The sequence below is a fragment of the Bos javanicus genome, chromosome 5 (genome assembly GCF_032452875.1).
Source record: "Bos javanicus breed banteng chromosome 5, ARS-OSU_banteng_1.0, whole genome shotgun sequence".
Classification (NCBI taxonomy): domain Eukaryota; kingdom Metazoa; phylum Chordata; class Mammalia; order Artiodactyla; family Bovidae; genus Bos; species Bos javanicus.
In genome coordinates, this window is record NC_083872.1 from 82783747 (window position 1) to 82797922 (window position 14176).

Below are 14176 nucleotides of genomic sequence, written 5' to 3' on the forward strand. Positions count from 1 at the left end.
GTAAAGAATCTGCCTGCAGTGCAGGAGACTCAGGTTCAATCCTTGGGTCAGGAAGATTCCCTGGAGAAAGGGGTGGCTACTCACTTCAGTATTCTTGCCTGGAGAATCCTATGAACAGAGGAGCCTGGTGGACTACAGTCCATGGGGTTGCAAAGAGTCGGACACAACTGAGAGACCAACAGTTTCATCAGACTTAATAAATTTGTCTAAAAATGCTTTGAGAGCTCCCGCCTGCCTGCTGAAATCAATTTTTATTTCTCTGTTCATTTCCTAGACTCTTCAGGTCTTATAAGCTGGTTCTTCCCCTAGGTTATCACTTTTCCAGATTCTTGATCTGGCGGCTGACATATCCTAACCATTTCCAGGGTAGTCCATACACATTTGTCTTCTGGATCTGACTTCTCTCTTCTATCGTCCCTTCCTGAAACGAATCAAAGCCCTCCTCTGCCAGGAGAGCAAACCTTACCACATCACAGGCTTATCATACAGGGCTTCTGCCCAGCCACACCCTCAAGAGGATTTCACATTCCTGACCAGCAACGTTCAGAACATCATGCTGAAGCAGACACATCACCTGCCTTCCTAAAATCCACTTGTCTGCTTTCAAAGACGCTTACCTCAACATCACTCCACAGGGCTGCTGAATTCAAATTACTTGAACTTAGTCCCTGACCAAAATAAAATCATCACCAAAAGATGTGCACAAAAACATTCCCTGGAGCACTATTTGTAATACATCCAAACTGGAAACTACCAAAATAGCCAGCAACTATAAAATACATGTACAACTGAATAGCATGATAGTTAAGGAGAATGAAATAAATTAATTATATACAATATCATACAGGAATTTCACAAACATAATAAGCAAAATAAGCCAGACACAAAAGAATATAAACTATATGATCTATTTATATAAATGATAAAAATAGGCAAAATTGTATCAATGGCATTAGAAATCAGGAAATTGGTTACTCATGGGAGCATTAGGGGAGGAGAGTAGGAGGGGCTGGTAATTTTCTGTTTTCTTGCACTGGTTACACAGATGTGTGCACTGTGTAACAATCATTCCATCAAGCCATCCACTTACAATTTGTGTACTTTGTTCTGTGTATAAGATACTTCAATAAAAAGCCTACTGAAAGAGACCCTGGAGAACATCTGGTCTGCTCTCCTTAACAGGCATAATAGTAACTGTTTCCTGTAGATGTTAAGTATCCCAGAGACACACAGAGATTCGCGGAAAGGTCAGTCTAGACATTAGATCTCTTAACTCCCCCTCCAGATACCAAAAGTACCTCTCAAACTTGGGAAGATGTTTCTCTAACTTCCTTTCCTGTTGTGACTACAGCCAAGGTTTAGAAGAATCAGGACAACATTCCTATGAAGAACACAACCCAGAAGGTTCCAGTCTGAACCTGGAACTCAACAACTGAGCCAGGATGAGGATTTCAACATTATTTAGAAAATGGCTAATGAGAAAAGTCAGACAGCATGGTGTTCACTCTCGGTTCCTCCCCTTCCTAGCTGTGTGATCGTCTGTAGCCTCCTTACCTCTCTCTGAACCTCAGTATACTCACCTGGATCACCATCACTAAAATATGGGCTCCTACTTTGCAAGGCTGCCGCAAGTGCAGCACAAGACGATGGTGTCAGAGCAGTGCCTGGCACATGACAAGCACTCAGAAAAAGCGTTTGCTGAATGAATATTGATTGAATTCAATCAGTCGAGTGCTTGTCTTTTAATAGAAGTTCAATACATAGCTAAGTATCACTACTATTACAGAGCAAAAGAAACAAGGAGGAAAAGATAAATAAGCTTACACTGGAAACACCTACTTCTCTAAGTCTATGGAGTCATTAACAGGTTGACCAACAATTCTGACTGACTCACATGGTGCGCTAAAAGAACCTGTAGGGTAAGGAGCAACAGAGGATTTGCGAAAAGGGTGGTGCTTTTTACATGCTACCAGGTCTACTTTCCCTCTTGACACCAAAGAAAGATTTACTCACTGACTGTCACAACATGTCTAAGTTCTACAACCCTCTATGTTAGTCATATTACTTTTAGAATTTAAAAAATTTTAAGGAGAGGAAGGGGTCATAAATTATCATAGACTTTATGAGCAGACTATGCAGACGAGCAACTTTACTACTGGGGGAAAAATTTACACACTGAGTGTACAGAAAGGTAATTGCAGGCTATGAAGATACAGAAATGAACAACAGTGAGGAGAGAGTTTACTTACATTTTAAAAAACAAGTTTAACAGTGAGTTTTTTTTTTCTTCAGCTCTTCAAATCTTCCATGTACTTGTTAGCAATCTGATCCATGAAGTTTTTTTTATACTGAAAAGAAACAAATACAAAGGAGATAAATTAAAACCAACTTCAAACTATGACACACCATAAAAAAGACCCTATAGATGGTGAATTATTATATAAGCAAAGAACATCAAACTAGATAACATGTGTGCAATTAAAAAAAAAAAAACAATAAAATGTGGGACTTCCCTGGTGGTCCAGTGGCTAAGACTCTGTGTTCCCAATGCAGGGGATCTGGGTTTGATCCCTGATCAGAGAACTAGATTCCACATGCAGCAAACAAGAGTTCTCATGCTGCAACTGAAGATCCTGCATGCCACTATGGAGATCAAAGAATCCATGTGCTACAACTAAGACCCAGTGCAGTCAAATAGATACATTTTTAATTAAATAAAAATTTAAAATGAATAAAAACAATAAAATGTGTTAAGGACCAACAGATTTAACTAATTTCCTTCCACCTATCCTTCCACTGTTCCTTCCTCTCCCTTCCTTTTCTTCCTTCCCCCCTTCCAGCATTCATTCTTCCTTACTTCCTCAGTTACTGGCCACAACTTCATATATTCCTTGAAACCTGAATTTCAACAGAAAACTACCATCATTAATTTTTTTTATCACAAAGTACCTGGAATAGGTTAGGTGCTTTACGTTTCCAGAGTAAATGAATTAATCATAGTTCACCAATGCTTAGTTGCTAAGGTTTACAAAAAAGAAGAAACTTATTATTTTCTTATCCAACAAGAATAATACATAAACAGTATGTAGAAACATATACACTGTTTTTTAGACTTGTGATTCTGATTCCCATAATTCTTTTAAATAGCATATACTTAGAAAAAAATTCCCAGTACTATATACTTGGGCATGAATACCCTCACCATTACTGTAGTATCATATATTCTGTTCGTGAAGGAATACTGACAAATAGTCAATGTCCCAATATCTCATAACTACTTCCATCCAAATGAGAAAGTTGAGCGTCTCCATGTCAAATGCTAGAGATGTGATCTCACATGTGCTTTTCAAATGTACATATGGCTCAGTCAGATGGGCGCGGGGACACTTCTGGAAGTAACATCGCGATGGCTGCCCAAGGAACCCCAAGTTCAGCTCAAACTTGTTTTGGTTGGTGATGGTGGTGCTGGAAAAACTACATTCGTGAAGCGTCATCTGACTGGTGAATTTGAGAAGAAGTATGTAGCTACCTTGGGTGTTGAGGTCCATCCTCTTGTGTTCCATACCAACAGAGGACCGATTTAAGTTCAATATATGGGATACAGCTGGTCAGGGGAAATTTGGTGGACTGAGAGATGGCTATTATATACAAGCTCAGTGTGCCATTATAATGTTTGACGTAACATCAAGAGTTACTTACAAGAATGTGCCTAACTGGCATAGAGATCTGGTATGAGTGTGTGAGAACATCCCAATTGTGTTGTGTGGCAACAAAGTGGATATTAAGGACAGAAAGGTTAAGGCAAAATCAATTGTCTTCCACCAAAAGAAGAATCTTCAGTACTATGACATTTCTGCCAAAAGAAACTACAACTTTGAAAAGCCCTTCCTCTGGCTTGCTAGGAAACTGATTGGAGACCCTAACTTGGAGTTTGTCGCCATGCCTCTTGCCCCACCAGAGGTGGTCATGGACCCAGCCTTGGCAGCACAGTATGAGCACGATTTAGAGGTTGCTCAGACAACTGCTTTCCCGGATGAAGATGATGACCTGTGAGAAAGTGAAGCTGGGGCCCAGCGTCAGAAGTCTAGTTTTATAGGCAACTGTCCTGTGACGTCAGTGGTGCAGCGTGTTTGCCACTTTATTATATAGCTAAGCAGAACACGTGCTTAATCTTTGGATGCTGAAGGAGATGGATGGGCTTTGGAGTGAATATGGCAGTTTAAAAAAAAAAACCTTCATTTTTTGGACCCGCATATTTAGGTGTTTTGGAACTCAGTTGTTTCCTCCTTGAGTTTCAGATATAAGACTGCTATAGTCACATGACAATATTGAGAGGTGGAATCTTGTTTGTTACTGTCATTCCCATTCCTTTTCGTTTAGAATCAGAATAAAGTTGTATTTCAAATATCTAAGCAAGTGAACTCATCCCTTGTTTAAATGAGCATTTAAAACCGCTAACAGGGAAAGTTGTGCCATGTTACTATTTGAATTGCCTTTGCTATTACCACTTAACTTGAAGTCAGTTAGGTTAAATGCTTCTAATTTTCTGTATACTTGAATCATTTCACACAAACGTAATGAGAAGTCAACAGTATTGTATTTGATAAGAGGTGTAAATACCATCAATAGTTAGGCTAAAATAACACCTACCCCACCTGCCTTTGGGCTTAGGTAGTGTCACCTAGAGATGAGATTTATGTGACCTGTGAAAGGTGGTACCTGTTTCAGATGTTTCAAACAGATACCTTAATTATATTTGCATTTTATGGCAGAAGTAACCATTTTCTAATGTAGAGCTTGTCAAAGTCCAATGAAATCATACAAACGGTTGCAGGAACTTGAGGGACATCTCATCTGTTAAATATGAATATAATTGTGCATTTACTTTTTTGTTTTTTGATGTTACATGTTTAATGTAAAGTTGGCATTCTAGGAAGATGTTCCATGTTTACCTGCTGTTAAGTACTCCCAAGCTTTAAAGGTTATCAAAGATTAAGGATTTCAATGGATATATCACAGCTTTGATGATTTTTCTCTCCCCAAAGAATTTTTCTGGGTGGTGCAAGAACACCTCAGGATGCTGCAGCATAAAAGTAGGTCTTAGGTAAGCCTCTCAGTGATGTGAACAGACTGCCAAACTTTCAGTAGATTAACCACTTAACGTTGTATGGTTTCCACATGTAAACATGAATTGGGTCTGTCTTGCCTGAGTTTGATCTCACTGATACCATACTGTAGCAATTAGAAATCAAGATGAGCTATTTTCCTCTTGTAAGTACTACTGTACTATAGTTCAGTTTACCAAAGTTCTTCAGATGTCCCATTATCCTTAAATGATTACTTTCCTACCTAAAAGTAGGGAAGGATCCCTTTTAAGTATATGGAAAAATGGACTATAAAGGGTAAAATTGGGTACATTTTAATTTGTTAAAGTATTGAATAAATATTAATAGATTCACTTACAGATTTGAATTGATGTATACGCTATGCTATATTCAGTTCAGAACCAGACTTTAACAGATAATGAAGTTTCCCATGATCAGATGAAATCTTTCATTGAGATACATAAGGGATATGTATTTGTAACCTTACGTGGAATGCCAGTATGACTAATACTCTGAAGCCTAAATGCAACAGTAAAATTTTGGGAGCTACTTGGAGGTGGGAGAGAATTTGAGTCATTCTTGGAAGAAAATTACAAAATATACTGCTTCTACTTTGCCTGGAAAAAAAAATGTACATATGATCAGGACCAGTTCTAGACAAAATTACGAAGTAGGAGTTTAGCTGTGTCCTTCGCTCTGTCCTTTTGAAGAGCCAGTGACCTCACATACTTAATTAAACACAGAAGCAATAGGATCAGCTCAAAGATTCCAACAACTTAATGGATATGGATCTTGAGAACATTTTCATTAAACAAACAAACAAAGAGCTTCAGAAGAGGCAGGTGCTTAACACTGAAATAAAATGCAATGGAATTTAGGCATGAATGGTGGATAGAGGCTGTCTTGAAGGAATTTCTCAGCTTAGGTCAGCTTCTGTCCATTCAACCTCCCCAAAAACTGACTTCATATATGACCCACACATACACACCAATCCAGGTAAATTTTAAGAAATTAATGATGCATACATAAGCAAACCTGATTTTAAGACTACTGTGTGCTCCAAAAGTAAACAGGAATCTTCATCAGCAGTTTTTAAAGTCAGTGTCTGGGAACCCTACCCAATAGGTGTTTCTAAGAACAGAGGCAGAGATGAATAGATGTGTGGTAGCGGGCAGAATAATTGCACTTTTAACTGTTTTATACTTTGATCCAAGATTTAAGTTGGAGAATTGGTTCCTTAAGCTGCTTACAGAAGGGTTCAAACTAAACAGGGATTGCATTAAAAGCTAGGGCAGAAATCCCAATGAGCTCATAACACCGCTGATCTAGAAGCATAATCACACCAAATCCCAACCACCATCTCTAACAGAGCCCCTTATGGGAAAATGTGGGTTCCAGCCTGGGTCCCAGAGCACAGGTCAGCCTGTGTCTAAGCCGACCGGAGCCAGGCCTGCCTTCCTTCCCACCCGGTGCCCTGAACAAAGAGCAGAATGAGGGCCCCCTCCACTGCTATGAGGACTGATTCACAGTGAGGGAATGAAGCTAGGCTGGGGAGGACTCGTGGATATTGCAGAGGTGGGGAGAACGGCGGTGGGGGGGTGGTCCTTGTTAGAAATTACGTGTACAAGGTCTAGATGCTTTCCATGTCAGGACTACCTGAACAGGAATAAAGGAGAAAAAGTAGTGAAACAATTTAAGGAGAAGAAGAAGACATAGCTATGTTCTATAAGACTCACCTTAAAGTCACATGTAAAATTAGAAAACTCTTTTTTACAAGAGTATTATATAAGAAAGTGCTGCCTGAACTTGCTCCAGAGGAATTCATGTTAACTATTAATAAGAAGCACTGGGAACATTCAAGCCTGCCCTCAGCACAGAACTCTGATTATTGGCCCAACCAGGACTGAATACATTATAACATTTATAAACATGAACTATGAGATTTTTTGAGTTTCCATCATGAGCCTTGTTTAAGTAAGTCAAAGATACCCTTTGTGATGCAGTTTTGATCAAATTCAAGAGACTTTAGTCATTTCCTCAGAAACAGACATAACTATAAATACAAACTAACCAACACAGTCAGCCGCTCACAAAGAGGCTGACTGACAAGTTTAATTTAAAAACAAGAACACATTATTAAACTGAAAAGTTAAGCCATCAAAAAATCGAAACCCATGCAAACTACATTCCTAGCAGAAAAACCCTTAGTGTAATGACAAGGATAATTACAAACAACTTTTTTTATGACTCACAAACCTTTCCTTTTCAGAGATTACAAAAAAAAAAAAAGCAAAACCCAGTATATTTGCATCCATTTAATAACACGAACCCTTAACATCTGCCCAAATCTCAGATTTCAAATACCAAGAAAATTCTCCAAACCACTAAATAAATGACTTCTGTATATCCCTTTGAGATGGAAAACACATTTATCACTACTGCTTATCTTCTAAACCCCTTTGATGTTGTAAAGCATGACCATCATAACGGAAAGTAACACGTCAGACTAATAATTGTTAGGAAGGGAAGTGAAAGTGTGAAAAGTCGCTCAGTCGTGTCCAACTCTTTGCGACCCCATGGACTGAACGGTCCATGGAATTCTCCAGGAGTTAGGAAGTAAAGTTACTGCTTATTACAATGCCATATTTCATACTTTAAATGGAATTTGAAGCTCTATTCATGTTAGACAAGCATCTAAAGCAGGAGTCTGTATGCAGGGCAATGTGGTCTGCCACCTGTTTTTATAAAATTTTATTGGAACACAGTCAAGCCCATTAATTTACATATTGTCCATGTCTGCTTTTGCAGAACACAATGACAGTGTTGAGAAGATGCAACAGAGACAGTAATGTCTACAGAGTATAAAATATTTGCTATCTGATCTGGCCCTTTGAGGAAAAGTTTCCAGACCTTTGGTTTAGGAAACAGCTATTTCTGTGGACTAAATCCTGAAATGAGAAACACTAATCCTAGAGTGGGGCTTCCCAGCTGGTTCAGATAGTAAAGAGTCTGCCTGCAATATAGGAGACCGGGGCTCAATCACTGGGTCAAACTCCATCACAGAGGAGCCTGGCAGGCTACAGCCCATGGGGGTGCAAAGAGTTGGACACAACTGAGTGACTAAACAACAACAATCTAGTGTAGTAATCTTACTGGGTAACTACCTGAGTCACTTCACCTTTAGCTGCTTTCCCTCATTTACAACACAATAAGAAGTCATATGTATTGATAACTTGTGTACCAGATACTATTCTAACAATTTTACTTTTAGTAAATGAACAATAAATTCATTTAATTCTGGGAAAGACAGAAGTAAATTATTATCCCCATCAAACAGATGAGGAAACTGAGGGAGAGGGGTTAAATAACTTACAAAAAATCACATTGCGATTAAGTGGAGAAACTGGGATCACAACTCAGGCAACATGGGTCCTGAGCTGGTATAATTAATAATAATTTCATTTCATCAAAGTCACAGATAATAAAAGGAAAACTCAAATCGTTTGTTAGTTAGAAATATTAGGCGAGTACAATGAAGTATACCCTGTATGGTATAGGATAAGATACCTAAAACAAGAATATAAATGCACAGCCATAGCCACTTAAAGACCTTTCTGATTTGCTAACCTTGGCATATTGGGAAAACAAAAGTTACAATACTCTTTATTTTTTACCATGAGTAATGAAGGAATCAAATGAACTGACCAATGTCTTATCTTTCCCCTGGTAAACAAGGCCTCTCCAGGTAGTTCAGGCCCTTTAGAAAGCCTTCAGGATAGACTTACCAGAGGGATCCTAGGGCTTCCCTGGTGGCTCAAATGGTAAAGAATCTGCCTGCCAATGCAGGAGACCAGGTTTGAACCCCTGGGTCCAGAAGATGCCCTGGCAAAGGAAATGGCAACCCACTCCAGTATTCTTGCCTGGAAAATTCCAAGGACAGAGGAGCCTGGTGGGTTACAGTCCATGGGGTTGCAGAGAGTTGACAGGACTAAACGACTAACACTTTCACTTTCAGAGGGGGTCCTAAATCTTCCAAATTTGTTCCCATCCCATCTTATCCTCCACCTCTTTTCCATTTGGGAAAAGGCTGAGGGAGCATTAGCAGGAACTTTGGTATGACTACTTTTCACACTGGCAGCAAGACAGCACTATCCAGATATCCACCATCACATGACTCAGGAAGATGTTCCCTTCATGAGTTACCTACCACTTTCAGAAGATCTCCAGGAAATCTAGGGGAAATGTGTCACCTAAAATGCGACCCAGTGCTCTTTTGTACTGAATGATAGGTTGACATGATCCAAATAAAATAAGGGGAAAATATACTGCTAAATTACTCATCATCAATTTCACACTTAGAGATGGTCTTAGTCATCTTCTTAAGCTAGTTTTTGATTGGTTCCCACATCTGCAGAGTAAAGTCCAAATCCTCATTTTATCCCTTACCTACTTTTCCAATCTCACTCTGTTTTTGGTCTTTCGTGTAACCTGGACGGTCTTTTCTTTCTCTTTCATGTCAACTCCTGCTTCATCCTACCTACTCCTGCTTCTGAGACCATACTCATTTCATACTACCTTTTTTTCTCTTCTACTGCCAATTCTCACATCCAGGGTACAGGCCAAATCTCTGTACTAAATATTATGGGATATAATTTGTATTTCCCATGAAGGTTGGATCTTCACAATCCAGGAGGGGAAACAAATACATAAAAGACTAAACTAAAGCTGTATATTAAAGGTTCAAAGTGGTATAGGACCCAGATCAGGCGATCTAAGAAGACTTTAGGGAGAGGCCATCACTGTGTGGACCTTGAAGGAAGCGTTGTTGTTCAGTCGCTCAGTTGTGTCCAACTCTACAACCTCATGGACTGCAGCATGTCAGTTTTCTCTGTCCTTCAGTATCTCCTGGAGTTTGCTCAAACTCATGTCCATTGGGTTGATGATTCCATCCAACCATCTTCATCCTCTGTCTCCCCCTTCTCCTCCTGCCTTCAATCTTTCCCAGCATCAGGGTCTTTTCCTGATATAGGAAAAGTAGGCTCTTTCCATCAGTGGCCTAAGTATCAGAGTTTCAGCTTCAGTCCTTCATCATAGACTGGTTGAGTATATAAAGTTGTAGGAGTCACCATATAGGATAAAGGTTGATAGTGTGGAACTACTGTACTCAATATGCCAGCAAATTTGGAAAACTCAGCAGTGGCCACAGGACTGGAAAAGGTCAGTTTTCATTCCAATCCCAAAGAAAGGCAATGCCAAAGAATGCTCAAACTACCGCACAATTGCACTCATCTCACACGCTAGTAAAGGGATGCTTAAAATTCTCCAAGCCAGGCTTCAGCAATACGTGAACCATGAACTTCCAGACGTTCAAGCTGGTTTTAGAAAAGGCAGAGGAACCAGAGATCAAATTGCCAACATCCGCAGGATCATCAAAAAAGCAAGAGAGTTCCAGAAAAACATCTATTTCTGCTTTATTGACTATGCCAAAGCCTTTGACTGTGTGGATCACAAGAAACTGTGGAAAATTCTGACAGAAATGGGAATACCAGACCAAGTGACCTGCCTCTTGAGAAACCTGTATGCAGGTCAGGAAGCAACAGTTAGAACTGGACATGGAATATCATACTGGTTCCAAATAGGAAAAGGTGTACATCAAGGCTGTATATTGTCACCCTGCTTATTTAACTTCTATGCAGAGTATATCATGAGAAACGCTGGGCTGAAAGAAGCACAAGCTGGAATCAAGATTGCAGGGAGAAATATCAATCACCTCAGATATGCAGATGATACCACCCTTATGGCAGAAAGTGAAGAGGAACTCAAAAGCCTCTTGATGAAAGTGAAAGAGGAGAGTGAAAAAGTTGGCTTAAAGCTCAACGTTCAGAAAACTAAGATCATGGCATCTGGTCCCATCACTTCATGGGAAATAGATGGGGAAACAGTGGAAACAGTGTCAGAATTTATTTTTCTGGGCTCCAAAATCACTGCAGATGGTGACTGCAGCCATGAAATTAAAAGATGCTTACTCCTTGGAAGGAAAGTTATGACCAACCTAGATAGCATATTGAAAAGCAGAGACATTACTTTGCCAACAAAGGTCCGTCTAGTCAAGGCTATGGTTTTTCCAGTGGTCATGTATGGATGTGAGAGTTGGACTGTGAAGAAAGCTGAGCGCCGAAGAATTGATGTTTTTGAACTGTGGTGTTGGAGAAGCCTCTTGAGAGTCCCTTGGACTGCAAGGAGATCCAACCAGTCCGTTCTGAAGGAGATCAGCCCTGGGATTTCTTTGGAGGGAATGATGCTAAAGCTGAAACTCCAGTACTTTGGCCACCTCATGCAAAGAGTTGACTCATTGGAAAAGACTCTGACGCTGGGAGGGATTGGGGGCAGGAGGAAAAGGGGACGACTGAGGATGAGATGGCTAGATGGCATCACCGACTCAATGGACGTGAGTTTGAATGAACTCCGGGAGTTGGTGATGGACAGGGAGGCCTGGCGTGCTCCAATTCATGGGAAGGCAAAGAGTCAGACACGACTGAGCGACTGAACTGAACTGAACTTACATCATAAACTTTAAAGTCAGAGAGCCCTGGGTCTAAAATCCTGGCTCCCTCTGACCAGAAAAAGGGTGTGTAGGGATTACAATCAAATAAATCAGGTGGATGCCTAACCATGCTCAAAATCATATTTGTACCTATTCCTCATGTCTTGTTCAAATAATAAAGGCTTTCATGTTATGCCCCCACGTCATCTTCCCATCTCTCACTGCCAACAGCATTTCATGTTTCAACCCATGCATTCATTTGGGCATCTAATGATACATTGATTTCCACTGTGTAAATATCCCCGAAGTATGTTTTGCCTCCTCAGTAAGACTTTGTTGTCAAAGAATAGATTCTTTCAAAGAGACCCTTGGCATTTTCAAATTTTAGGTGCAAGGTCCCTGATGAGTAAGGCTAGTTGAGCTGAGAAGCAAATGTAAATTACAAGCTCGGGCTGTTTGGCTAGTTACATGGGGCCCAGCCAACCATAAACATCTGTATTCCAACATGGTTTTGTTTCCAGTCTATCCAGTAACTCAGATGAACAGACTGAAAACATTTCTTTGTGGGATGGTCAAAAAGCTCATGGCTTAGGGCTACTAATAGAAGTAAAGATCAAGTGAAGCAGTACAACAAAGTGATGACTGTTGGCCAAAAAATAAACAGATATTAAAGAGTTGAAGAAATTATATGTTACAGTTGATTCACAAATCTGAAGTTGGACAAAAAGCTTCAAACTAATCTTTTCAGTGTTACAAAGATTAAGTGTACAATTTTTTGTGTCTTCTCACAGTATTAAGCACTACGCTGTAAATACCAGGTGAATGAATAATCTGATAATCTCTGATGTTCCAAAGTCCTCAATGAACTCACTTTCCATGCCAAAATCAAATTTAATACACTCAAATTTCCCTTGAGGCTCGAAAACTGTAGTAGTCACAATGTCTACTGACATGTTACAGCAAATAAGGGCCACATGTTTTTAAATTAACATGTTGCTTCACAATCATATTTGTAGTGTTTAGTAATGGCTTGCTGTTTATCTCATTCTAAAGTTTTATGCCCAGCTTTTCCAATATTGGCAAAATTTTTTTTACTTCCCACAGAAAGATTCTAATTCAAAGATTCTAAGCAATTTTGGAATTCAAACGTTGTTATTCTTTGAACACTTTTACCGAACTGATTGAAGTGATGAAAGTCCACCATGAAGTTTTATATAAAAATAAATCTATGTACAATTGCATGTGTTATGAGGCAGGGGGTGGGGATGAGAGAATGAACACAGCTCAGCTTCCAAACACACCACTTTTCCTTTGTAACAAATATTTAAATTTCATTTTTTAAATAACAAATATCATGGACCACAGTGAAAATCTTATATATTAAAATTCCACATGAAAAACATTATGAACTATAATGTAAAATACCTAATATATTTAAACAGTGGGTTCCAATTCAATTGGGGGCAAAAATTTTAGAGTAGATGTTCCGATTACTTGCACAATTCTTTTATTTTTAAATTAATTTATTCTAATTGGAGGCTAATTATTGACAATATTGTGTTGCTTTTTGCCATATGTCAACATGAATCAGCCAAGGGTGTACATATGTCCCTCCATCCTGAACCCCCCTCCCACCTTCTTCCTCACCCCATTCCCCTGGGTTGTCCCAGAGCACCAGCTTTGAGCACCCCACTTCATGCATCGAACTTGTACAGGTCATCTATTTTACATATGGTAATATACATGTTTCAATGCTACGCTCTCAAATCATCCCACCCTTGCCTTCTCCACATAATCCAAAAGTCTGTTCTTTACATCTGTGTCTCTTTCTCTGTCTTACATATAGGGTCATTGTTACCATCTTCCTAAATTCCATATATATGCGTTAATATACTGTATTGGCGTTTCTCTTTCTGACTTACTTTACTCTGTATAATAGGCTCCAGTTTCATCCACCTCATTAGAGCTGACTCAAAAGCGTTCTTTTTCAGTTGTGTCCGACTCTTTGCGACCCATGGACTGTAGCCCACCAAGCTCCTCCGTCCATGGGATTCTACAGGCAAGAATACTGGAGTGGGTTGCCATTTCCTTCTTCAGGGGATCTTCCCAACCGAGGGATTGAACCCAGGTGTCCCACATTGCAGGCAGATGCTTTAACCTCTGACCCACCAGGGAAGCCCAGTATATGTACCACAATTTCCTTATCCATTGTCTGCTGATGGACATCTAGGATGCTTCCATGTCCTAGGTATTGTAAACAGTGCTATAATGAACATTGGGGTACACATGTCTCTTTCAATTCTGGTTTCCTCGGTGTGTATGTCCAGCAGTGGGACTGCTGGATCATATGGCAGTTCTATTTCCAGTTTTGTTTTTTTTTTAATCTCCACACTGTTCTGTGGCTATGCTAGTTTGCATTCCCACCAACAGTATAAGAGGGTTCCCTTTACTCTACACCCTTTCCAGCATTTATTGTTTGTAGACTTTTTGATGGCAGCCATTCTGACAGGTGTGAGATGGTACCTCG

The 14176-nt window shown here is 39.7% G+C and overlaps 1 protein-coding gene and 1 pseudogene across 13 annotated transcripts in view; one reads left to right on the top strand and one right to left on the bottom strand.

The window, feature by feature from the left end:
• The window catches only part of PPFIBP1 (PPFIA binding protein 1), a 206241-nt gene that overhangs the window by 130019 nt on the left and 62046 nt on the right, over nt 1–14176 (bottom strand). For all 13 annotated transcript variants that reach the window (XM_061417546.1, XM_061417550.1, XM_061417549.1 and 10 more), the window contains exon 2: nt 2250–2348. The gene's annotated coding sequence lies outside the window, so the exon portion shown is untranslated. The remainder of the gene's footprint in view (nt 1–2249; nt 2349–14176) is intronic.
• Nucleotides 3357–4407, top strand: LOC133247981 (GTP-binding nuclear protein Ran-like; annotated as a pseudogene).